At 49.1% G+C, this 26,785-nt stretch overlaps 1 protein-coding gene across 2 annotated transcripts in view; it reads right to left on the minus strand.

Moving 5' to 3' along the window:
* Mboat1 (membrane bound O-acyltransferase domain containing 1) overlaps positions 1-26,785 on the minus strand; it is a 95,484-nt gene extending 68,699 nt beyond the window's left edge. Inside the window, exon 1 of one of the 2 annotated variants that reach the window (XM_048799847.1) lies at positions 26,704-26,785. The gene's annotated coding sequence lies outside the window, so the exon portion shown is untranslated. The remainder of the gene's footprint in view (positions 1-26,703) is intronic. The other variant, XM_048799845.1, reaches the window with a different exon arrangement.

The following is a 26,785-nucleotide window of genomic DNA, read 5'->3' on the forward strand; positions in this document are numbered from 1 at the left end:
CCCCCCCCGCCCCCCCGCCAGCTTATTCGACTTTCTCCTCCTGGCCTCTTCTCTCTTCCGTTTTCTTCTTTCTTCAGTGGAGGAAAAGTGACCCAGATTTATTTAATTAGTAAATATTCCCAGGAGCCCGTCTCTGAGTGCAGACCCTGTGTGGCACGGTGCCACCCCTACACGTGGGGGTGTCCACCGTCTACCACACCCACTGAGGCCCCTTCAGTCCCTCCTCGTGTGAGATCAGGCCCTGGGGGTGTCTAAGGGGAGGGCACGTGCCTGTCCAGGGACCAGGTGAGTCCACAAGGGTCATCTGAACTGGAGCCCGTGTCCTGGCACAGAGCCTGGGACCTGCAGGGTCTGTATGCACATGGTGGCTTAGTGCCTCGGCTTGCTGCCGGGGTGTCTTACGTGTGTGGTGACCCCAGGGAAGGGGCACTGGCACACACCATTTCTCACAGGCAGCCTGGTGTGACAGAGTGGCCTGGACTTGGGTGTGAGTCCTTGCTTACCTACAGAGATGGCTGGGCGACCCTGGACAAACTGCTTCAACTCCTTAGCTGTAAAATAGGAGCGTGAAGGCCTTCTTCCAGACTCTCAGGAGAACTGAGGGACACGGGGAAAGCGCGTGATGTCTCTTTGCCTATTGGTGTGACTCTGACCACACCCCTTGGACCGGGCCATGTACAGACAACAGACACTTACTGCCCCCCACCATCACCAAGCTGCAGGCTGGGGAGGCCAAGATCCAGGACCAGCAGATCCGACGTCTGGTGAGGGCCCCTTCCTCATAGATGGCACCTTCTACATGTCCTCAAGTGGCAGAGGGTGAACAGGCCCTGGCCTCCCCTCTCATCAGGAGGGCAGTGCCCTCATGGCCTGACACTGCCCAAGGCCCATCTCTTCACACCACCGTGGCGGGGACTGGGTTTCCGCAGGTGGATCGTGGAGGGAAGGAGACGTTCAGACAGCAGCGTGTCCAGCAGGTGCTGCCCTTTCCCCTGGGCCCACACACAAGGACCACTCATTTCTAGAACACTGGAACCAACTTTCCTCCGAATTCCCCTCTCCCGGAGTCACCCCGCCCAAGGGACGGGACTGACTGATGGGGAGACCCTTCCTTCCTCTGGGGAGAGGGACGGCGTGGTGTCTGCTCTCCGACCCCCTTTCTGTTGCCTGCCACAGGCTGACCAGTCTCCCTGTCCTCGGGCCCTTCACAGGTCAGGCCCCAGCCGCAATGTCCAGAGGCTCCACCTGAGACTGGGACGCAGCAGCTCAGCCCAGGGTGCAGGAACCCCCACTCTGGCTCCATGGTCACACAAGGCCTCCCTGCTGGCCGTGCCTGCAGCTGATAGAGGCAGCCCAGCAGACACCCGCATTACTTCTCCACTGAATCACAACCTCAGAAGACATTAGAAATATGGACAATGATACAGATTTTGTCCCACAGTGGAAAGGGCCGGCATTGCATTTATTAAAAGAACAAGTGAATACATAGTGCACTATGGACATGAAACTGCCCGGCCTTGCCTCCCACTCCTCCCCAGAGAGCAGTCCGAGGACCCCTGGTCTTTGCTCCCCTTGGTTACTCAAGGTACCTGCCAAGCTACCCTGTCCTCAGGTCTGGAATGTGATAACATAAACTGTAACCTAATCTACACAGGATCCACCTGGAAAAGGCAATGTGTTCACAGAAGGTAGAGTTCTGCCAAGACCCTACTAAAGAAATTTTAAAAAGAGTTCACTGAGACTCAGAGCAGATGTCCCCAGCAGGCTATAGCTGAACAAACACCACATCCAGCAAAGCCAGGAACAGCTCAGGAGGCACCGGGGTCCCTCTGACCAGGACACTCACCCAGCTCTCGCCCCTGGTTCCTGAGTCTACTTGGAATTTGCCGGAGAGCCTGCTCTGTGGATCTAAACTCAACAGCTATGTACCCATCCTTCACCGTGTGCATCCTGCTTACAAGGGTGCTGGTCACAGGAAACAGATAAAATAGCCATCTGTTTGGTCAATGTCCGTGCCCGAGCCTCAGCAAGTGTAAGTCCACCAGCAATGACCAACTGTGACTCCACCACAGTGCCCTGGCCAGAAGGGTGGCCACCCAGCTCCACAACTTCGTTCGGATCTCTGCCACGTAAACGGAACAGTACTTTAGGACTCTGTGGGATCTTCGGCCAGTAATTCCAAGCAGGATGAGCAGAAAGAGGTGGGACCCACCTCAGACTCACCCTTGCAGGGAGGGCACGCAAGGAGGCCTCCGGGTGCTGGTGTTGACATGGGAGCCCAGCCTCGCGCCATCCCAGCCAGCACCAGTGACGGCAGCATCCCTGAGGGGGAACTGGCAGAGGACCAGAAGCTGTCCAAGGTGATGTCATGTCACAATGGATGGACAGAGGACAGCTCGTGATAATCCAGTGTAGACCATGTGGGAAGGCCACACTGGCAGACAGCAGGCAAGAAAGAGACGGTGACCTTCGGAGAGCAGGACCGCGGCCACTAAGCCACAGCTGAAGGTTAGGACTCCATCCCTGGGAGGATGACTAGCCCCCGAGTGTTTAGGAAACTCTCCAAAGTTTGTGGTAACCAGTTAAGTCTGTCCTTCCCTCAACCACCCTCCACCAAAAGAATAGTAGACGTCCCAAGCCACATCTCTCCCAGGCTCACGGTCCTGTGATACACCCCATTCCATACAGAAGGGAGACCCCCTTCAGCTGACCCCTCTCTCCTCTACTTCCGTCTGCCAGGGGGGCTTCCCCCCTCATTCTCACACTCCTGCACCCACCCTGGGGCGTGTGCACATGCTGGGCTAGAGGTCTGCCTCACCACCTCTAGAAATCTGTGGAATCTAGCATTTCAACTGCAATTAGTGAGTGTGTGTGTGTGTGTGTGTGTGTGTGTGTGTTTTAGGAGAGTTTGAGTTTTCATCTTTGTAAGGGAACAGCTTTATTCATCTTTGTAAGAAAGATGGTAAAGTTTTTATGCCAACTTGGCTAAACTAGGACACCAAGATATTTGGTCAAACAGTGCTCTAGATATTTCTGTAAAGGTTTTTTTTTTTTTTTTAAAGACAAGATTCACGTTTAATTCAGTAGACATTGAATGAAGCAGATCAGCCTTATATGGGTGGGCTCACCCAGTCAGTAGAAGGCATTGGCAGAGAGAGGATGACCTCTCCAGAAGAAGAGGGGACCCTCCAGCAGACGGCCCCTGAACTGGACCTGCTGCTCTTCCCAGGTCTCCAGCTGCCAGTTTATCTGTGAATTCAGACTTGCTGAACCTCAGAGTCCATGTGAGCCAATTCCTTAAAATAAATCAACCTAGGTAGTTAGATAGATGATAGATAGATAGATGATAGATAGATAGATAGATAGATAGATAGATAGATGATAGATAGATAGATGGATGATAGACAGACAGATAGATGATAGATAGATAGATAGATAGATAGATAGATAGATAGATAGATAGATAATAGATAGGTAATAGACAATCAAATAGATACATTTGTTGGTTCTATTTCTCTAGTGAGCCCTAATACCTAGCACCTAGCACAGTGCCTAATATGTGACAATACAATGTTATTCTTTAGGACCCAAGCACTCTGCACTTACTTGCATCACATCCTCTTAGCAAACCTAAGAGTTAGGGTTATCTGCTTTTAACAGATGAAAAGGCTAAAACTTAAGTTGCCCAAGGCTCAGAGGTGGTGAGGCAGACCCCTTAAGACCAATTCTACTTGACTCACTCCCTCACCTAAACAAGTGACTGGCAGAAAGGAAACGGGCTAGCTGTTGCCGAGAGCACAGTCTTGCTTGTGGGCCAGGTGAGAAGAGGAGGCTGCAGCTTGTTCTCCCCAAGAGCGGCTCCCATGTCACTGTCCCTGAGGTGTCGGAGCGCCCTGAGCCCGGGTCCTCTTCCACTGTGCAGGTCTGAGCACCTGGAAACACGTGTGCCCCAAGTTCCCTCCCCTGCCAGGATGCAAGACCAGGGCACACAGCAGAATGAGGCGGGGGTGTCCTGTGTGGAATGGAGACACCACACTGCCAAGGCCCCCTGGGCCCCACCGAGGCAGGAAGAAAGGCCATCAGTTTGGGGCAGAGCCCTGCGGGAACCTTTGAAAATGGGAACATTCTACCCAAGGCTCCTCTTGAACTACGTAAAGGGGTGAAACTTTATCTGGCATTTCAGAAAACCACAGGAGAAAGAAAACATCTACTCCTAGAAGGAAATAAACTAACCAGAAATTCAGAAGAAAAGCCACAGCCCCTTGGGTCAATGCCAATGATCAATTCCAGTTAATTTAACGGGTTCCACGCTCTGACACACAGAAGGCAAAGCAAAGCTGTTGGCATCTCGAGCTGCTCAGTTTCAGCCTGTAAACATGGTTACAAACTATTTACCAAGTTGGTTGGAAACATGTAATACACATTTAAACATCTCTGGGATAAAAATAACCTTGTATGTTTTTTCCTCCAAAACATCTTTGACAACCACAACTTGCTTATTCGGATACTAATATAAAGTCCTCCCAAGGCCGTAACGGAGAATTCCCAAACTGCCTGGAATGTTTAAACACCGAGCAACAACCTGTTTGCACTAACCTAACTCAGACGCCAAGCCTTCTTAATATGGCCACATTTTACTAATTCTAAAGAGATGAGCAAAGTGGTTAGCATGCCAAGTTACAAAGAGCCAGACTTTGGCGTCAGGCAACCGGTTCTGCTACTAGCTAGCTGGGTGTCCTTGGGCAAGGGATCAAGTCTCAATGAGCTTAAGTCTTCTTATCTACAAAATGAGGAAGGGCATGAGATTATTGCTATTCTCAAACTCCCCCAATCAAGTACGTAAAACACGTCCTGGTTTTTCCACACCTCCTCCGCCATTCTCGTATCTGATGGGGTTTTGCAGGATTGACTTTCTGCTCCTCACTTCCCCTCTGAAAAGAGTGTTACATTTTTATTTTACAAACATAAAACCATTTACAAAATCAGAAGAGATTGCACTATCTCTACTTTCAACAAAGAAGAAAAGGAGGAAAACAGTCGTGTGTCCCTAAGTGAAAAGTCCCTGGTAATTAAAAAGACAAAACAAGTGGAGAGAATAAACGCATTGGTCAGGTCAAGGAAGGAAGAAACTTAATCGACTGGAGGCTTCCTACCTAAGACTGCGACACTACCTGGGGCACACGCTAACTCCGTGAACTGTAAAAGGTCCCAGAAGGATTAAGGGGTGCTCAGACACGCCCCTGACCATGGTAGGAACAAGGAACCATAGGCAAAGGATGAAAGGAACAAAAGCCCCCCAACTCTCGGCCTTGGAACGAGCCAAGAATCCCTAAAGGGGGAAGTCTCAGAGACCTCTGCACAGCACCTAGTACCTGTGCCCTGAAAACCATGTGTCCCCTCCACGCCCTCAGCAGGACCGCTGGCAGCATTGCAGGGTGGAGTAGTTCTTTAGATCCTGCTGTCTTAGACGGGACGTCTCCAGGAAATTCTGACGCAGAAAGACCATGTGTTAAAAGGTGCCCAGGTGACTGGGGGGCAGCCAGTGTCCGGGAATCAATGCGCTAAGCCAGGGTCACTGCTGTGAGGCTCCTGAGGAGGCCTGAGGTCCTGGGGACACTCCGGGCCCCACCCCACCAGCTGATCACTTCCACCTACGTGGCTTTTCCAAAGAGTAACTGTGCAGAGTGGTTCCCATTTCAGCCAGGCTTCCTTCAGTTGATGAAAAGTCAAAGCCACGGCTGTTGGGCCAAGCTCTTCACAGCTTCTTCCCACCTCCAGCCACCTCCGCCTGCTTGTGCCAGGGACCTTCGGGCCTGGTAACTCCCACTCACCACTTCCTCTGCCATTCCCAGTGGGCCACCCTCCCTCAGGCTCCTGCACCCACCACACTCCACCAGGACTGTCCCCAGGGACATCTCTGCTGTGGTCTCAGCTCCTGTCCACTCCCTGGAACCAGGGTGGCTCACTCCCTCTCCTGGTCCACCTGCTGCTGGATGCCCAGGAGGTCGGGGCACACCTGCCTACAGGGATTTCTCTCCTCAGCTGGTTTCCATCTTCACGTGGCCCAAGGAGAGAGAAGTCACCTCAGCTCCCCAGCCACCTTCCACTGCCAGCTCCCCCTGGCCGTCCTAAGAACCGCCATCTCCATGATATCCCGACTCTTTTTCTTCCTGCGCCTCCCGCTCCAGCCCCGTTGGCTTTAGGACTAGAATATTCCCAAACAGCCACGCCGTCTGGTGTCGGCACCAGTACCTCCTTCCGTGGAGTCCTAAAGATTCCCTTCTTTTCTTTTTCTCAGCTGACACCCTGCAAGCTCTCTCCCTGCCTCGATAAACTAGTACAACTCCCCCAGTCCTGTCGGATCAGGGCAGGACTCTTCTTACTATTTTAGGAATTTTAATTGGCCAAGAATGTATACTCACCCTGGATGACCAGCTATTTTGAAAAACGTACCACTGCAGAATGGCTGAGCTAAGCCATTAGCAGTATTTGCTCGCACACTCCCGTGAGTGGGGTTGAGAACACTTGGACAGTCCTTTTCCACCAGTTTTCAAGAGGGCGACACCTGGGTACCAACTGCGACACAACACGCAGTAGCTCTCCGACCCATGTTCCCTCCCTGACACCTGCTCCGGTGGCCAGGGGCACTTCCCTCGGCAGCCCTAGGAGCCACGCCTGCCCTCTCCACCCTGCACTCAGCTCTTCAGGTTTCTCATGTAGGTGACACAGGCAGCGTCTGTATTTCTGGGCGGGCTGATCTCACTCAACAGGGCGTTCTCCTGGCTCCTCGGTGGCATCCCAATGGCGGGGCTTCCTTCTTCCTTTGGCTGAATGCTGTTCCGTGGCACATGTGCACCAGACTTTCTTTCTTTCTGTTTTTATTGTATTTGTTCTTTTTAGTTACCTGTGACAATAGAGTGTATTTGGCATATCGTACATCCGTGGAGTATCACTTCCCATCCTTGGGGTTGACATGACGTGGGGTTTCGTTGGTCGTATATTCACCTATGAACATAGGAAAGCTACATCCAATTCATTCCACTGTCTTTCCCAACCCTTCCCCCTCCCTCCCCTTACTCCCCTTCAGTCTGGCTCATGCTACGGACCTGCCTAACACCAGGCTTGTTTCTCCATCTGTCCATTGATGGCCGCTGGCTGACACCATATTTTGGCTTTTGTGAGAGCTTTTTCTTAGATTTTAAATAAGATAATGCTGTGCTTGTTTGGAAACAATCACATGGGGAAACTTTAAAAGTTTCCTTTACCCTCCCCAGTCCTGATCCTCGGGGTGCTTGAGAGGGTCAAGGTCACCGTGACTCCTGTCTATGCTTTGGTGACTACGTTTCTAAAACCAGATAGAAGATAAATAGACAGAGAGATGGACAAAGTCTTCTTAGTTTTGAGTTTCAGTGGCTCAGGGGTTCCTGGCCTGACTTACTCTTCTTATTCAGAACCCCGCACTCCTTTCCTTCTGAGCTCATTTTCTCTGAACAGTTGTGGGTCCGCAGTTGGGATCTACCACATTTGAATCTAATTTTTTTTTAATTTTTAAAAAAATATTCATTTTTATTTTTTAGTTGTAATTGGACACGATATCTTCATTTTATTTATCCATTTCTATGTGGTGCTGAGGATTGAACCCAGGGCCCCGCATATGCCAGGCGAGCGCTCTACCGCTGAGCCACAATTCCAGCCCCCTCTAATTGTTCCTCTACTACTTAATGTTTAGGATCTTTCAGTCTTTACACACTCACTGAGAAAGGCTGCCCCTTTGACCACTGACTTGCTCATTAATAATAGACGGGAGTCACGGGGGCTGACAGCTGGATTAAGAGCAGAATTCAGGGTAGGCAGGGACATCAGAAGAGGGTTGGGCCCAGCCTAGTAAGGAAAAAGCCCTGGGGAGGGGCGGGCTGTGACTCCGACTGCACACACATGGCTGCTGCAGCCACCTGTCCTGCTGCAGTGACACCAGACAGCAAAGCAAGTCCCCTGGGTCATTTACCACACCGGACTAGCCGGATAGGGCACTTCCAAAGTACTTAGTGACCTGAGTCATTCCCACATTCACCCCGTCTCTGAATCATCCTGCTCCGAGGCTCCTCTTCCTGCCCTTAGGCATAAAGCCAGTAAGAGCCCAGGGCAGGAACCTGCATGGCCAAATCCTGGCTCTGTGCTGCCCAGCCATGAACCCACACAGTCACTCGGCCCGGGGCTCTCAGGGAGGAAAGTTAAGAAATAAGCAAGCTGGGCTGTTCTGTGGCTTCAATGACAAGCTCCACGTGAAGCACTTAGCACAACCAGCAACCCAGAAAACTATGTGGAAGCCTTATTCACAGCCATGGGAGCACTGCGGCCAGAAGCTGAAGGCAGAAACATTCCCCATCGAGAGGGTGTGAGGATTCCTACAACCCAGACCTTCTTGGGAACCAGAGATGTTCTTCTTTTCATTAAAACAGAAAGAAAGAGCCGGATGTAATGGTGCACACCTGTAATCCCAGAAGCTATGGAGGCTGAGGCAGGAGGATCAGGAGTTCAAAGCCAGCCTCAGCAAAAATTGAGGCACTAAGCAACTCAGTGAGACCCTATCTCTAGGTAAAATACAAAATAAGGTTGGGGATGTGGCTCAGTGGTCAAGTGCCCCTGAGTTCAATCCCTGGTACCTACCCCCTCAAAAAAATAAAAAATAAAAAAAAGAAGAGAGAAAGTATATCTTTTTATACCCAATTGGTTGGAAAATAAGTAGAAATGGTAGCTGGTGTTCTGTTTCAGAAAACAACTGATTTATTTATTTATTAGAATTCTCATAGCAAAGCCACTTCGGTGGCCATGAACACAGCTCGATGCAACCCCAGGACTTCAGAGATCAGAAGTAATTTGTTCTTGAGAAAAAGACCCATTCCTTTGAGAGTCTTTTCATATTTCCTGGTACATCAACCTTATGTCTGAGGAGATTTCCACCCTCCCATTTCACTACAACCAAAAATGTTTCTTTCTGTCATCCACATCTTTTCCGACAGCCTACTTTTGCCCCATCTTTTCTGCTGTGAGCTTAAATCCCTGTTGTTTCCCACACTGAGCCTGCTCTGTCCTCTACATACTAACTTCCTCCAAAGCCCACCCCACCCAGGCACCTATCCATTCCTTAAGGTGGTTCTAAGAACACATCTGCAACCCAGAAGGTCCAGGGGAGGAAGACAGATGTCCAGCCTGGACCCTTACAAAGTGGACTCCAGAGAGACAGGGAACTTGCTTGTTAAGTTTAGAGTTGCCACAGCAACACCTGTTTCTCCACTGGCTTCAGAACGGATGGGCTGGTGATGGGTGGTAAGAGCCAACACCTCTGTGCTAACTAAACAGCTGGCTGAAATCTTCCCAGGTCACTCACCTCGTTCCATATTTACACCAGCCCTTTCTGCAGGGATTATCAGTGCATTTTACAGATAAGGAATCCGGTGGAAAGAGCTGACCCAAGGCCACACGCCCAAGACACACTGGCCCTAGGCCTCCCATTCAGCCCTTCACAGTCCTGTTCCAGCCATTCCCACTGCCCTGGATCAAGGTGAGCTCACAGGACATCCCAGGGGGAAAACAAATGTCACCTTCATACCCTGGTTGGGAGTTTTTTCCACCTTGATTCCACTGGAATCTCATAACTCCTTGTTTCAGAAAAACCAAGTCCCAATGAATGAGAACCAGCCACCCAAGGCCGATGGTGTCATGAGACGGAAGGCTGAGGCAATTTCTTTTCAGATCCAGGAGTGCACCAAGTGACATTTATTAGGACATATAAGAGAAGTGTGTGTTGGGTATCAGCAAGTCAGGTGGATCCCTGCACATCAAGGCAAGAGGAAGGGGCTCACATGCTAAGCTAGACAAGGTAGGCTGGGCCAACCAGAATATTCCTGAACTCTCTCAAGCACTATTAATGTGTCCACCGCCAGGCAGCAACGTCTGGCGTGAGAAGCTTGGCTATCAGAATGACTCAGGGGCTTGGGATGCGTGATGGAGGCAAGATAGAAGCTACTGTGTTGGATCCCTACATCACCGGGAGCAGAGGCTGGCATGGCTTCTTGTGGCTGAAACAATACTGTCTATGGTCTGTGACAAGGAGAGGCTGGATGGAGAACAGGCAGCATCCTGAAGAGGAAGAATGGCAGTGCCAGGGTCGAAACTTAATGAGGGGATGTCTCAGTGGGCAAGGCAAACGTGCGAGGGGTTTTTGGGTGGGTCTCTGAGGTCCCTGTTGTTTGGGGGGTGGAACCCTCCGGGGGTGGGGACTAGGTGGAGGTTAGGTCACTGGAGATGTGCCCTGGGAAAAGAGAGTGGGCCTCTTCCTCTCCCTCTCTGCTCTCCAGCAGCCATGGGGTCAACAGGCCTCCCTTGGCCGCACGTTCCCAGTGCTATTGGTCTTGTATTTTATAGAAACACCCAATTAGAATCGGTCTGCTCTTTTTCTCAATATTGGACAGGCTTCGGTGTTGTGAGGTTTTGCAAGGGAGCTCACAGAGGTGAAGTGCCATTTCCCCCACATCACACCTAGGGTAACATCCGACAGCTCTCGGTGCTGATGTGGGCCTGCCTTGAGCACTGGATAGTGGTGGGTGGTCCAGCTTCTCCACTGCGCTCTTGAGTAGCAAGTGGCTACGCACAGCAAGGAGTAGTGAGTATATTCCCCTTCTTCAAGGCAGAGAGTCTAAATAAGTTATTTGAAATTCTTCAGGGAATTCCAAATTGTTTTTTTTTTCTTACAATTACTTATTTATTCATTCATTTATTTATATCAAATATGAACTCATTGGATGTTTATTTTCAAATTCAAATCATAATCTAAAAATTCTATCATCTATACTACCTATAATCTCTACTTCTTTAATCTGTACTCCTTAAGGTTAATATTTCTTTATTTGTTTGCTCAAATTACCCCGGCTTTGGCCAATTTCAACTGCTCCTATATCCACTTGACATTCCATTATCATTTATGGGTTTTGTTTTTGAGTAATTCCATACTTTCCAACACTTAAAAAATGCTCCAAACTCCTCCTGTATATTTCCTGGCCCAGTCTTAGAATTGGCTATTCCTTCAAGGAGCCCTGGTACCTTCTACTGGAGAATGGTACTAGGAGCCAAGATGGGGCTTGGGTGCACCTGTTACTGATGGAGTGTCACTTACTACAGACCCTCTCACCTGATAAAGCAAGGAAATACAAGTGTGTGTGGTAACCCTTGACTCTTCACATACCCATAAATACTCTTGTAGGTAACCACCTGTATTAAGCCAAGCTGATGCACTGATGGACCGGTCATTCCCATGCCTACACAGCCGAACAGCTAAGAAAGTAAAGAATTCCTCAGAAACCAGAAATGCAAGAAAGAAGAAATCCGAGATTCAAACACCGTCGGAGCTGGTGTGTGCCCAACCAAGCGGCCTAGAGCTTGAAGGGGAGCCTCTGGAAAGAGACACCGCAGGAAGAAATGAGGCTCTGCCCGAAGCTAAGACACATCTTGAGACCAGGATCCCTCTGAAGCCTCTAACAGGAGACAGCTCACAAGAAGAAAGAAAGACTTGCCCTCCCACAGAGGAAGACAGCAGATGTGCGCTTAGAGGGGACTTGGCTCGGGGCAGAGTCAAAAGTGCAAAGACTCCCCTGAGGATGAGGGTCTGGGGGCCCGACTTCACACGCCCTGTGTGGCAAAACAGAATCCAAAGCAGGAAATGCAGTTTATGAGCCAGACTGAGAAGGCCCTGGGTGCCCAGAGGAAGTACTGAGACCTTAAATCCAGGCCTCAAAATACTCCCAGAGATGAGACACAAGAGAGAAGGGGCGTGCAATCCAAAGTCACCAAAGACCCCGGAAATGAAAGAAGCCAGTCGCTCCGACCACATGCTCTATGATTCCATTTATATGAAACGTCCAGAAAAGGCAAAGTTACATGGGAAGAAAGTGCATTGACAGGTGCCAGGGTTGGGGTGAGTGGGGGAGGAGGAGGCCCAGGGCAGGGGGAAATGGGGATGGCTAGGGATGGGCTTTCCTTTCAGGGGAGATGGAAATGTTCTCTAAAACTAGGCGGTGACAATGGTTAGATAATCTTGTCACTATACTGAAAAATTCACATTATCGATGGGTGAATTAGCTGATGTGACAATAATGGGAACGTCGATAAGATTCAAAAAATCTGGAGATTTTTAACAGCTACGTACTCACCTAAGTATTTTGATTTTGACAAATAAACCATGGGAACAGAAATACATTCTCTTGAGCTCAAAAGGGGTCATTACAAAGCAGCAGAAGGAAGGCTCTCTCCTCAAGGTGTCACCGTGGGGCCCTCTTCAGGAAAGGAGAGCAGGGGCCACCTCTCCTGCCCTCGAAGGTCTTGGGGAGTCCTCTCTGGGCTCCTGTGGCTGCTGCCCTTCTCAGCCAGTTCACTGACTTATTGAAGTTCCTGTCCATTCGTTGGGCAATCTGCAGCCTCGCTGTGCTTATACCAATTTTCTTACTCTTTTCTAACTTCTCCAGTTGTTTTGAAACTCAACAGGGAACCAAATCTAGACACACATTACTCTAATAAATGTTTGAAGGTTGCCAAGTACACAAGAGGTGGCTTTTCAGCCCTCATAGAAAGTCATAAGTTGTCCAATTTCTAAATCACTTTACAGCCCACTCCTTTTCTTCAAATTTTCCCTGCAATTTTAGCCAGCAAAGACTTGCAGCCATAATTCATGATTCCTGATCATGGAGGAACAGCCCCACCTATATCTTGATGAAATGACTGTTTTTAGTTTATGGCCTCATTATCTTTTAAACCTAGATAACCAAACTGGCATTCAGATAAAGATGTATCTACAACAATCTAAATATGTCATTGGAAAGATTTAAAAAAATAAAGTCAACTTAGGTTTTGCAACTTAGTAAACCTGATTATAAAAAGTAGACATTACCTCAATAAGGCTAAAACTAAGGAAAGACAAGATCTTCCATGTGCCTTTGTAAACTCTATCCAAGGACCCATATATTTTTTAAAAAACTGAAAAGTAAAAACTTCTTTTTGTTTTTCTCTCCACAATTTGTACAAAGTGGCTCTCTGAATATCAATCTCTATCATGTTGATTGGCTTCCCTTTGGTTAAACAGCCTGCAGGTAAATTCATGCTTATTGTTGTAGACAGTGGTCAGTAATCTTTTATTTTTAATTTTATTTATTCTAATTCATTACATACGACAGCAGAAAGCAAATCAATTCATAGTACACATATAGAGCACAATTTTTCATATCTCTGGTTGTACACAAAGTAGAGTCACACCATTCGTGCCTTCATACATGTACTTAGGGTAACAATGTCCATCTCACTCCACTATCTTTCCTACCCCACTGCCCTCTGCCTTACCTTCCCTCCCCTTTGCCCTATCTAAAGTTCCTCTATTCCTCCCAAGCTCCCCCCACATCTCCATTATGTATCAGCATCCTTATATCAGAGAAAACATTCGGCATTTGATTTTTTTTTTTTGAGATTGGCTTATTTCACTTAGCATGATAATCTCCAACTCCATCTGCTTACCTGCAAATGCCATGATTTTATTCTCTATTAATGCTGAGTAATTTTCCATTGTGTATATATACCACATTTTTTCTTTATCCAATCATCTATTGAAGGGCACCTAGCAGTAGCACAATAATTAAAATCAAGAATCAATTTTTAAAAAAGAATCAATAAATGGGATCGATTCAAACTAAAAAGCTTCTTCTCAGCAAAAGAAACAATCAATGAGGTGAACAGAGAGCCTACAGAATGGGAGCAAATTTTTACCATACATACATCAGATAGAGCACTAATCTCTAGGATATATAAAGAACCCCAAAATCTTAACACCAAAAAAAAAATAATAACCCAATCAATAAATGGGCCAAGGAACTGCACAGACACTTTTCAAAATGTGGTCAGTTATCGTCTAGAAAGCAGAAAGGAGGCTAAGCTCCACATCGCTGGTGGGAAAAAAAAAAAAAAAAAAGGAGAGAAGCCTTTCTCTACAGGATCTAAAAACAAACCTGCACGCTACTGTGGAGGGTCCTGCAACCGTGGAGGGTCCTGGAACGGCAGAGCTGAACTGGCCTTAAGGAGCCACAGAGGGGAGACGGCAGGTTCTGGAGACGCGCTACCAAGGGCAGAGCCACTTACATCCCTGTCGCACAGGGCATTCGAGAATCTTCCGTGCCACACCTAAAACCAGAGTCAGTTCTCCCCTCGGGGCAACAGTGGAAATGCCCAGGGCTTCTGCCTCCCTGGGCTCTCCTTCTCGCAGGTGGCCCTGGAATGGAGCCCCTGAGCCGTCCCCAGTCCTGGGCAATGTGAGCAGAGGCACCCAAAGGGCAGCATATCCGGAGTGCGCTAAGGCCACGGTGATTCTTGGGAGAGCAAAACAGCTTCCAGAGAAGGTGGAAAGGAAGTCTGTCTCCAGAGCTCTGAAAAGGAAGACAGGAGTCGACGACCAAGAGACCATGTTATGGGGGAAGGCAAGGAGAAGGGTCCCAGATTCTCAATCAATCTCTGACCGTCTCAGAGAGATTGGCTTATTTCACTTGGCATGATCATAGTTCATCTCACTGCAGACGGTCAGAGAGCAGAAAGACGCTGGACGCACGTAGCATCAGGTTTCTCTGAAAGGATGTACCTGGGGCTGCCGGTGTGAGCAGGAGATTGGCAAGTTAGAAAAGTGGGGACCAGGGAGGGGACAGAGACTGACTTTTCAGTAGATATCCTTTTCCTCCTGTGATTTTAATACTAAGTGTGTGTACTACGAGGTCAGAAATTTAGAATTTTACTTTTAAACTGTAGCAATACCAAATAAAAACACACAAAAAAATGGTAAGACACAAAATATCCAAACAGTAAATGATTTAAAACAAAGAGCAGAAAATAACACCAGGAAAAAAAAAAAAAAAAAAAGTTTCATCCCAGTGACACTCACAGTTAAACCACTTCATGAAATTTCATAAAATGACTTTTGAGTGTACCAACTTCCTGTCAGCCTGGGCGACCTTTGCTGGGTACCTTTGCTGACTCATCTGCTCCGGATCAGAGCTGCACAGAGGTGAATGAGACAGAGTGGAGAGCGGGGAAAAAAATCCACAGTAATTTTTTTTTTTTTTAATTTTAATTCCTTGTTTGAAAAGAAGAGTTTAGAACAGCCTGAACGTGAACTTTTCAAATGTACCCATGCTGTTTCCAAATTAAACCAGAACCTGAGCTCTGGGTCATTGTTTGGGTAAACAAACCTGTGGATGGAATGTGTATGTGACAGGAGGGTTAGGAAATCCCCAGCAATATCAGTCCAGAAATCTCAAGGCGATATTTTAAACTTAATTAAAGCCCATTGTAGACTTTCAGAACCATACCTCAAGTCACTAACGCAGAAAAGATTGATCTCTGGTAACTTTAAAAAGTTCCAGGGCCCCACTACTACAAGCAAGTTGGTAAGTGAGTCACCAAGCCCACATTTTTTTAGAATCACTAAGAAACATGTTACAAGTGGGTTAATGAGTTCATCTCACTGCAGATGGTCACATTTCGTAAGCCCAGGGGGACTGCAGCCTTTTAATAAAGCATGTTTTGAACCAGTACAAACTCCTGGAAGTGATTTTCCCACTGATGACTCTCCATCCTTCTGCTCCTGGCCAAACTACTAGGGACTGTCGTTAATAAGACCGCAGCAAATCTTCCCTTTATCTCATTTACTGATAGGACTCACTTGCTTAAAATAGACGTTTCCTTGGGCAGCTCACATCCACTGCTACAAAATGACACACACAGAATCCTCTTTATAAATTGCTGTAGGAGAGATACTTCCAGCTGGGCATAGTGGGACACATCTGTAATCCCAGCAGCTTGGGAGGTTGAGGCAGGAGGATTGTGAGTTCAAAGCCAGCCTCAGTAAAAGTGAGGCTCTAAGCAACTCAGTGAGACCCTCTCTCTAAATAAAATACAATATAGGACTGGGGATGTGGCTCAGTGGTCAAGTGCCCCCGGGTTCAATCCCCAATACCCCTACCAAAGAAATAAAAAGAGATTTCCCTGCTGATTATCTCTGAGTAGGGTCTTTTCCTGAAATCGCTTTTGTAAATGTAATTCAGAGACCATACTACAGAGCACTTGAGAGTATTTTACAGGTGTGACTTCACTTGGCACCTAAGGGAAACTTCTACCTGCTGGTCACACAAATCTGAAACAACTAGCTCAAAAAAAATGATGTTAATATCTGCATCTGTCATGGCCGTTGATGAAACTTTCAGCTCCATACCCTGGAAATTAAAGTGTATTATAATTAAGCAACCCAAGATTAACATTTAACTATCAGCAACTGAGCCACAAATTAACTTTTAAATTCGTAATAGGCCTATTTGATCTGAAATTCAGATACCAAATAACAAACAGGCCCAACTCAGCTGGTAAAAGAACTGGCTCCCAATTTTATTTTAATTTTGTCATTCATTCCAAACCACAAATGTAAACAAAATTCCATTTTAATTCAACAAATATGAATTTAGTCCCTACTCAGCATACAAAGGGGCTTCACATCCATTCTCAGCGGCATTAAATAGAATTTATGGGAGGCCATTGTTTTGTACTGGCCTCCTACACAAGACCTCAACAGATCAGACCAAACCAGAAAGGGCTCATGGTGCTGGGTGAACTTCAAAATGAGCCAGTTCTCCCCCAAAACATTCACAGTGACCAATAGGACGGGGCCCAGCCAAAACCTGAGCCCACATGATGCAGAAGCCTTGTCTTTTATTTATTCATTTATTTATTTATTTATTTGGGGATTGAACTCACTCAACTACTGAGCCACATCCCCAGCCTTATTTTGTATCTTATTTAGAGACAGGATCTCACTCAGTTGCTTAGCACCTCACTTTTTGCTGAGGCTGACTTTGAACTCGCGATCCTCCTGACTCAGCCTCCAGAGCCACTGGGATTACAGGCCTGGGCCCCTGGGCCCCTGCGCCAGGTGAAGCCCTCTCTGTGTTCATCCAATCTGCCCTTTGTTTATTGTTTCCGCTTCCCTCTGCCTTTTCTGCCTATAAAGCCCACCTGGTCTGTGCAGCTCAGAGGAGCGCCTTCCTATGGTGTAGGTAGATGTGGCCCGCTAAGGAAAGGCAATCAGATCTTGAAAATCAATCCTTGACACGTTTTTCTTTGACAGTGGTCACTGCCCACAGAGTATCACCCTTTTCTAAAGAGAGTGATATGGCCTTTGCTGCAACAGCTTCTTCCTGGGGTCTTCTGATTGTCCCACTTGGTTCCCTGCCCCCCCACACCTAATTCCTCTTACCTGTCCTCTTCTCCTAAAGTGGCCTATTACGAATTTGTCCCCCAGCACCCTGTGGACCAGCCTGTAGATGCTAAGGCCCCTTGTCCTAGGGCAAGAGTGTACCACACAGGTCCTGAGGCCGGGAGCACACCATATTGCAAGGCTTGACAGCAGTTGAACAAGTGCTCGAAGGTTTGTCTTCTAGAAGACCCAGACCCCGATTCACCCCTGATCCCCACTCTAGCCCAATCTCTGGCACGCAGCACTCAGTAAGTAACAGCTGAAGCCTCTCAGAGTCAGGCAGAGCAGAAAGACCAATAAATATATATATCAGAAACATAAGGCAAGAGTACAACTGTACAGAGTGGACAGGATGCTGTGAAGATCAGGAAAAATGGACTCGATCAATTAGCACTTTCAAGGGGAAATGGTGCTGTGTTCACTGACTTGGTAGAACATGGGTGCAGTGTTTATAAGCTAGGAGGCTGGTTACAAAAGTATTAGCATTCATCATAAGAGCTTAAAAAAAAAGTGCACTGGGTGGCACCCACCTGTAATCCCAGAGGTTAGGGAGGCTGAGGCAGGAGGATCGCAAGTTCAAAGCCAGCCTCAGCAAGTTAGCAAGGCCCTAAGCAACTCAACCAGACCCCATCTCTAAATAAAATATATTTCTTTAAAGGGCTGGGGATGTGACTCGGTGGTTAAGCACCCCTGTCTGGCTTCAATCCCTGGTACCAAAACAAAAACAATAACCTTCGCTTGGGCAAGAATACATATTTTCTTTTTAGAAAACCAAATGTACTCGAGACATGGATGCAACTATTTAAAGGCTGGCTTCCTCTGCCTTGTCGGACTAAATCCTCACTCAAATTTGGTCTCCTTTCAAGCTATAGGAAGATGCTGTGTCCAGCTGGCCAGCCCTCGGGTGTCTGCATAAACAGTGTGCAGACATTAAACTACGAGAACTAAAGAAAAAGCACAGGGCTCCCTGGGGCCCTGGGAGGGGGAGGCCCAGGTGACCGAGGGCCAGGAGGAGGTGGTCACAGAGCCTCAGGCACAAGCACAGGATGAGGACGAGCCGGGGGCGGGGAGTGTGAGCAGAGGCTGCAGGGTCCTGGAGGGACAGGAAGTAAAAGTCCCCAGCAGACAGAGGAGCAGGTACTGCCCCGCGTGCAGCGCTGACCAGGAGCCAGCTCAGCACGGGCCTCAGCACCAGGCCTGGCTCCTAGCCCAGCTCTGCCCTTCGCAGCTGCAGGGCTCCACACGGTCACACAAGCCCGAGGGGCCTGCTCTCCAATTTGAAATGTGAGGAGTGGCTGTCCGCACTGTCATGCCAGTTAAACGAGGTAACAAGTGGTGAGGGTCCCTCAGCCACGGGGGTCACCTGAGGCCAAGCTGTGAAGACCACACCTGCCCACAAGGAAGGTCAAAGCCCCAAGGTGCCTGGTCTCTGCTGCATGCCAGGGCGGAGATGGCCGTAGCACACCCTGCTTGCCTCCCTTCCATGACGGTCATACCAGGGCCCCAGATGACGCGGGCAGCCAGCACTTTCCAGGGGGCCAGCCTACCTCCTGGGCTTACCTAGGGACCCTAGGGTGGAGGCTGCTCATCCTCCCACTGCGTAAAGGCTCCTCAGCGGGAAAGCAGAGGGGCTGGACGGAGGGACGTCCAGTGTCCCAGCCCATCCTCTCCAACACACCCATGCACTTGAGCACCTGGCGAAAGCCACCTCCCGCCTCCCGCCTCCCACCTCCCCGATGCAACCTCTTCGGAGTCACAAAGGGACTTTCCGCACACTGATATGGGGTCAGCCACTGGAGGCTGGACCAAGGTGGCCACCTCCCCACTGGGCCCTCCACCCTTCCCCCTGGCATCTGGGCGCTGCTCTTGACTTCCTCCTCCTCCTGAGTCACCTGCCTTCCTCCCTCCCACCGCTGACCTCCCTCTGCCCCGTGTCCCCACCACAACGGCAAAGTCCCCAAAGGCTCAGGGCTGCTCCAGATCCCCCACCGCTGCGCCACCACCCGACTAAACCTGTCCTCCTCAGCCTCTGCCTGGCCTCCCAGCACGAGGAGCGCTAAGCGGCAGTGGCGCTGAGCGCCTGATGGCCCCGCAGGTGGACTCTCTGGTCTTTCTGCTGGAAATCTGAGGCTCCCTCCACAGTCTCCACTTCCAATCCCAGATGCACGGGGCACTTTCAGTGTTGGGAGGGCAATCTGCCCCGCGTCCCAGCTCCTGAGCTGGCTGAGCTGAGCTGACCTTCACCCCTCCCCTCGTGGCCACATTCAACCTTCAGGATGGCCCAGAGAGGCGTCACCAGAAATCTCGCCCTGGGACTCGAGCCCCCAGATCTCACTTCCTCGGCACCTGCTCCCGAGGCCCTCATCTCCAGACAGCTCCCTCCGCACCGTCACCACTTCCAACCGCTGTCAGCATCTCTCAAGACCCATGCTTCACTCCCCAAAGCCTTCTGGAGACTTCCAATGCTTCGCTTCTGCTCCTGAAAAGTGACGCTCACAGGAAAGACACTGACAGGCATCTCTGGGCCCCAGGACTGAACGGCTTTCGGTGGGCTGGCTGCGCTCAGCAGCCCACTACAGTCCCTCGGATCAGCCCCTAAAGACTATGCAGCAGCTGGGTGGCGGAGGCAGGAGGATCGCGAGTTCAAAGCCAGCCTCAGAGAGTTAGGAGGCCCTAAGCAGCTCAGCGAGACCCTGTCTCAAAATAAAATACAAAAAGGGGATGTGGCTGGGGATGTGGCTGAGTGGTCAAGTGCCCCTGAGTTCAATCCCCGGTACAAAAAAAAAAAAGAAAAGACTATGCAAAGCCTTCAGTCATCCCCAGAACCCCCACTTCCTCCTCGAGGCCGCCTCTTACACCCCTTCAGAAAATGAAAGTCCTTGTACCACTTAAAAAGTCCAGTGACTTCCCTTGGCCATAGTAATGAGTCCCCAACTTCTGTTGGCAAAAGAATCACCAGGGAGCTGGGAATGTAGCTCAGAGGTAGAGCGCCTACCTAGCACGGATGAGGCCCTGGGTTCAATCCCCAGCACCACAAGGAAAAAAAAAAAGAAAAAACAAACACAAAGAATAGAACAAATCACCCATGGAGTCTCCTGGCCTGATATTCAGATCAGTAGGAAGAGGCTGGATCTCGAAGACAACCATGACAGCAATTTCTTGGGCACACTAGGGCTCTACCACTGAGACACATCCCCACCCCTTTTTATTTTTTATTTTGAAGGACAGCCTCACTAAGTTGCGAAGACTGGCCTCAAACTTTCGATCCTCCTGCCTCAGCCTCCCAAGTCACAGGTATTGTGGGCATGCACCACTACACCAGTTATATTTTTAAAGGTTTGAAAAAACAACATCAAAAAAAGAAAATTTTGTGACACCTGAAAATTTCATGAAACTCAATTTTCAGCATCCATAAGTGAGGCTGGAGGGGACACAACTGTGCCCAACAGCGTACATGTCACCTATGGCTGCTTTGATGCCACCCAGGCAGAGTCGAGCATTTGTGACAGGGACTGTATGGTCCGATATGTGTTGTCTGGCCCTTTGTAGGAAAAGCTTGCTGACCCCTGGTCTGAAGGTCAAGTGTCTTCCTGGGGCCCTGCTTCCCTGTCCATCCCACATTCCCAGAGTCCACACAACCGCACGGAGCAGTCACCCGCAGGGACGCTGGGTTCCCGGGAGAAGGCAGACAACTTCAGGCCTCACAGCTCTTCCCACCCAGCATGGCCCTCCCCACTTGGCCTCACAAACTCTTATTCATCCCTCAAGACCCAACTCCTGTCCGGCCTCAGGTGTGACTGCCAGGCCCCCGCCCTCCACCAGCGTGGCTGGGCTCCGCGCCCCAGGTCCCCGCGCCCCAGGTCCCCGCCTGGCTCGGTTCTCTTGTTCCCAGCCTTGTGGGTACAGGTGGTCCCCCAGCTCCAGGGCACCCTGTCCAGGCTCCACCTGTGGCGCCTGGTCGGGGTGTGTGTCCCACCTGAGCTGTCGAAGGGTGGCGATACTGTGTCCACGCTGGCCTCATCCCCACCTGTCATGGCCCCGCGGTGCCTGTTTGCAGCCTAGACAAATTACTCCTTCCCATAAGGAGCACCCCAGGAGCAGGCGCTCATGGGGACGTCAGTCCTGAGGCCGCAGAAACAACGGTGGCCAAGGAAGGAAGGAAGGGGCCTCTCCATGGTGACGCGCCCGGCCTGCTGTGTGTGCGCCATTCACGGGAGCCCGCGGCTGGGAAAGCCCAGTGAGGGCAGGCGGCTGAAGGCAGAACCCTGGGGCACAGCTGGGGCAGCATGGAGAACAGCAGGGCTGGGCCTGGGCGGAGGAGCCTCCTCCACAAACACGATCTACTGTCCACCTTAAGAAGGAAGCTCCTGGCTGGGGATGTGGGTCAGTGGGGAACACGTGCTTAACCTGTTCAAGGCCCCAGCTTCACCCCCAGCTCCAAAAAAAAAAAAAATGAAACAAGGTGTTCTACATTGAAGTTTAATAATGTCTAACACTGGCATATATTGTTACTAATGATCAGCTTTTATTGAGCACCTACTATTTCCTGAGAATGCAAAGGAAGATAAAAACCCAGACCACAAGGATTCCTAAAACGAGTTTGGAGTTCAGCTTATGAACCCAGTAAGATCACGATCTTGTAATAACAACATTTGCCAAGTGTTAAATGCAAACAGCAAAGTCTACAGGCGTTCATTGTGGCCTATGGGTTTCCTCTCTCTGTTCCCCAGGCACCTTCTATAAACCTCTGAGTGGCACCACCTGTATACTTAGCATAGGTCTCGACTCCTCCACTGGTAGATGAGCTCTTCCAGACGGGGAACTTAGGGGGTTTCTTGTTTTCTTTTTCTATTTTTTTTTTTTAAATCCTTCCTTTTCTACCACTCAGCCAGGTACCTGGTACTAATAGAATTAAATAAATATTTAATTGATCTAATAATGACTGTGGAATGTGAGCCGAGCTTTCAGTGAAGGGCAACACTTAGATAAGAACAGGACTAAAGGTTGGGCATTCCAAGCGCGACCAAGGGAACCAGCCAGGTGACCGAAAGCTCGGGGCAGGCCGAGAAAACCAAGGTCACAGGCCCCCATGGGGTGATCAAAACCCACTGCAGTCACCACGGGTCACCATCGGTCCAGAGTGCCGGGTCTTTAAAGCTGGTCCTCATTCCTCCAGATGGGACTGCAACAGAAGCTCACCTGACAGTCCTAGATCTTTCCTGCTTTAATCTCAGAATCAGTTCCTAGATTCTTACTTCCTGGTCTATTTTTCCTTTTTTTTTTTTCCCTCCTAAATTGTTGGGGTGGGTAAAATCCTGGCTCAAGACTGAACTGAGGGCTGGGGATGTGGCTCAAGCAGTAGCGCACTTGCCTGGCATGCGCAGGGCCCTGGGTTCGATCCTCAGCACCACATAAAAATAAAATAAATATATTGCATCCACCTAAAACTAAAAAATAAATATTTAAAAAAAAAAAGACTGAACTGACCCTTGGCATACACAGTCTGAGGGCACCTAACAGGTAAAGATACCAGATATCCTTGGCGTCCAGAATTTGTGGCCACCACCAGAAAGACCTCAAGGCTGGGAAACAGTCTCTTTTTTGGCTTTCCAAGTTCCCAGGACCTCCAGGTGCACCACACACACAAATAACAGCAACGTTAAAAGATCAGTCTGGAATCATCTTTCACCATTAGAAGGTTCTAGTGACTGCAGATCACGCCACACTCGGCAACCAGAGAAAAGTGGGGAGGCATGAGAAGAGTTTAGAACTCCATTCTCTGTTCCTTGATTCCCCATAAAAGGAAAAGAAAAGCTCCTGCTTCATTTACCCAGGGTGAGTGCAGCTTTGTATCTAAATAACCCAAGACCTCTCAGGGGACAGCGCTCAAAATGCAGAACAGGTCCCCAAGTCCTCAGGTGTTTCCTACACTCTGATCTGAATTGCTACATTGTATTTGTCTCTAACTAAATACAGTGACTTTGCCTTTAACATCTTCAGTAGTTTGCCTTGTATAAGTCCCTAGAAACAAGGCTGAGGGTGTGTCTCAGTGGCAGAGTGCTTGCCTAGCATGTGTGAGGCACTGGGTTTGGCCCTTAGCACCACACAAAAACAAACAAAATAAAACCATTCTGCCCATCTATAACTATAAAAAATATTAATAAATAAAATAAACATTTTAAAAAGTCCCTAGAAACCTCAATTTCATCCTTAATATACATATCACTGTACACAGGCACCCTTTAAGGGTGCCCAGAAGCTAAAGAGACAAATGGAAGAACCAGATGAAAAGTAATAACGAGTTCCTCACTTGCAAACCAGATGCTCAGAAGATGTTCCATTTTTGCAGATAATCAACTACTCGACCCAGGGACAATCAATCAATCAGAAATTATGAGTCAACGCAGGAACTACCAAGACACTGAGGAGACGATTCGATGACTCTAAGTGGCTCATGAAGAACTATTTGGGTAACTTGATGTGTGTTTTATCATTTTTAGCTTATCTTGGGCTAATCGCCACTCTTCCCTGGGACAGGAGTGTTTATCGGGGACTGCATTCCACCTCCACCTCACTGGTCCCCTCCTGTGCCCCAGGAAGGGCCCCAGCAGACAGAAAGAGAAGGGCCAAAGTTCACTGCTTCCCGGTCAGATGTAGGGGAGGGGTCCAGCCCTCACAGGGCCATGGTATGGACTTCTTCCCTTTTCCCCAGCAGCTGGAGATGTGGGTAACTCAACATCCTTTTCCTGGCCCTGCTGGGAGTGGGGCCCAGGGCCTCGTGCCTGCCAGGCAAGCGCTCTCACTGAGCCGCACCCCAGCCCCTCCGTCTTTGGGTTCCCCGCCTAAACCAGTCTAAGCACTTCATCGAAGTCTCTCCTTTCAACCAGTTAAATCTTGTTCCTTGCCAACACCCTGAGGCAAGGATCTTCCTAACCTAGGACACTCTGTATGAAATTTCTCAGTCCCAAAATGTAGATCTTACTGCCCTCTCCTACTTTACACACAGGGCACGGAGGCTCGGAGAGGGTAGAGAAGCAGCCAGAGGTCACAAAAGTAGTTGGCTGGCAAAGCAGGAATTCATCCAGATGGGTCTGACATCCAAGTCCTTAAAAAGCTTCAAAAGTGTGAAAGAAAACACACCAAGCTCCCAAATTCTCAGGCCACAGTTTAGCCTCAAACCACATTATTTACAGTCTGGGTTTTCCCTGGGTCTAAGATAAGCTGCCTGGGGCATTGCCCTATGGGTGCTTCTTTCACCAACAGTCATTCAGACTGAACCCAGCAGTGCACGCCTGTAATCCCAGCGGCTTGGGAGGCTGAGGCAGGAGGATGGAGAGTTCAAAGACAACCTCAACAACTTAGTGAGTCTCTAAAGAACTTAGCAAGACCCCATCTCTAAATAAAATATAAAAAGGTCTGGGATGTAGCTCGGTGGTAAGCACCCCTGAGTTCAATCCTCGGTACCAAAAAAAAAAAAAAAAAGTCATTCAGAGTTGACCTTGTTGGAAAGTGATCAGGACAACCTAAGACCTAACAGATGCCAAGTGTGTCATTTCCTTGGCACACATTTTCCCCTGGGCTCATTCCAGAAATCCCCTAATTCCTCTCAATCTTAAATATCTTTATGGTTCCTTCATTCTTTTTCATAAATTAAAATCAGAAATCCAGAAGATGGGGGATGCAGGTGAATGCAGTTATAAGCGTTAATAACTCTACACTGGCACCTCGAAGCCATGACCTGTGGGGTCCTTCATCTATATCTCTGTTCGAAAAGCTCCCTGGATTCTCTTCTCTAGCAGTGCAGGATGCATTTTTTAAAAATGAATTAAAATAAATTCCGATAGGAAGTGGAGAGATAAGTACAACATAAATCCCCCTGAAGGAAACTCAAGATAGAGCTATATTCCATTTCAGAAACAAAGTATTTGCTATTGTGTCTGCCTCTGCCTGTGTCCCGGGCCTCTCCGGCCTCGCAGGCTGAAGAGAGACTGAAGAAGGCATCCATGCCCTGGCCAGACATTCTCTCAAGTTCCTGATTCTCTGGAATTTGCAATAGTCAGATCCTCAGAGTGGGCCAGGGAGAGGGTGGCTCAGTAAACAGTAGCTGAACAGGGCAAAAGGCCAGGGCCGCTTCCTCATTGCTGGAGGAATGAGAGTGGAAAGGGAAGCAGGTAGGCGCTTGTCAGAAAATGAAAAAGAGCACCAGTTGGGGGGGGGGGCAGGGGACCCTGCAAAAACAGCGCAAAACACAGAGGCAGGCGCTTCTCCAGCACGCCCTGCACGGGTCCACTCAGCACAGAGCTGGTCCAGCCCCAGGCCCCCAAGGAACAGGAGAAGGAAGGTAGCCTCAAAGGCTGTAATGGCAGCAGACCATTCCTGGACAGCCCCAGAGCTACCGGGGCCCCTCTGCTCCCACTCACAAGCCTCCTACCTCTGGAATTAACAAGGTCCTCAGAAAACAAAGTATCCCTTTTCCTCACTCCTGCCTTTCTGATGGCATCACACAGGACACAAAATAGCAGTCACACCTGTTGGCCCAGGCTCACTGATTAAGTCTGCAACCAGGTCTCTCATTCAAACCCATGGACTGAGAGGTCTGCGGGTCAGTCGGGATCACCTAAATTAAAATAATAACGACTTAGCTGGCCTGGCTGAGCCCGCGATCCCGCTGTAGGGAGGATCCAGGTACAGAAGGATGCCAAATTCAAGGCGGCTTAGCAATACTGTTCTCAAAAGAAAAAAATTTTAAAATGTTTAAAAAAGTGTTAAAATGCAGCTCAATGGTGGAGCACCTCTGAGTCTAGTCCCCAATACTGAAAAAAAAAAAGTTAAAAAAAAAAAACTTGACTACAATGACGGAGGAAACACTGGATTCATTTATCAGACCATCTTAGAATTTGAACACAAACCAAAACTTGGGGGGGTGGGGAAGTTCAGTCGAACTTGCCATGCAGGTGTACAGAATATTTTTTAGTGCATTTACAGAAAGAAGAACATTAAAACCAACTTAAAAAAAAAGAGCCAGGCTCAGTGGCCCACGCCTGTAATCCCAGCGGCTCAGGTGGCTGAGATGGGAGGATCCTGAGGATCGCGAGTTCAAAGCCATGGACTGAAGTACTTCAGAGTTGACCTGAGGCAAGGCGCTAAGCAACTCAGTGAGACCCTGTCTCTAAATAAAATTCAAAATAGGGCTGGGGTGTGGCTCAATGGTCCAGTGCCCCTGAGTTCAATCCCCGGTACCCCCCACCTCCTATCCCCCGCCCAAAAGAAGCCCACCTGTCCAGTACGGGGCAGGGGGACGGGTGGATGACTTTCCCCGACTTCGGGGTGGCGATCGCTCGGGGCGCCGGGGTGCCCGCGGGCGGCGCAGTTACCTGGTCCAGCGGGATGCCCAGGAGCTCGCTGAGCGGGTGCAGACAGGTGGAGCCCGTGGTGCGGTAGGACGCGCGGGGCGGC

Source organism: Marmota marmota, unplaced genomic scaffold (assembly GCF_001458135.2).
Source record: "Marmota marmota marmota unplaced genomic scaffold, marMar, whole genome shotgun sequence".
NCBI lineage: Eukaryota > Metazoa > Chordata > Mammalia > Rodentia > Sciuridae > Marmota > Marmota marmota.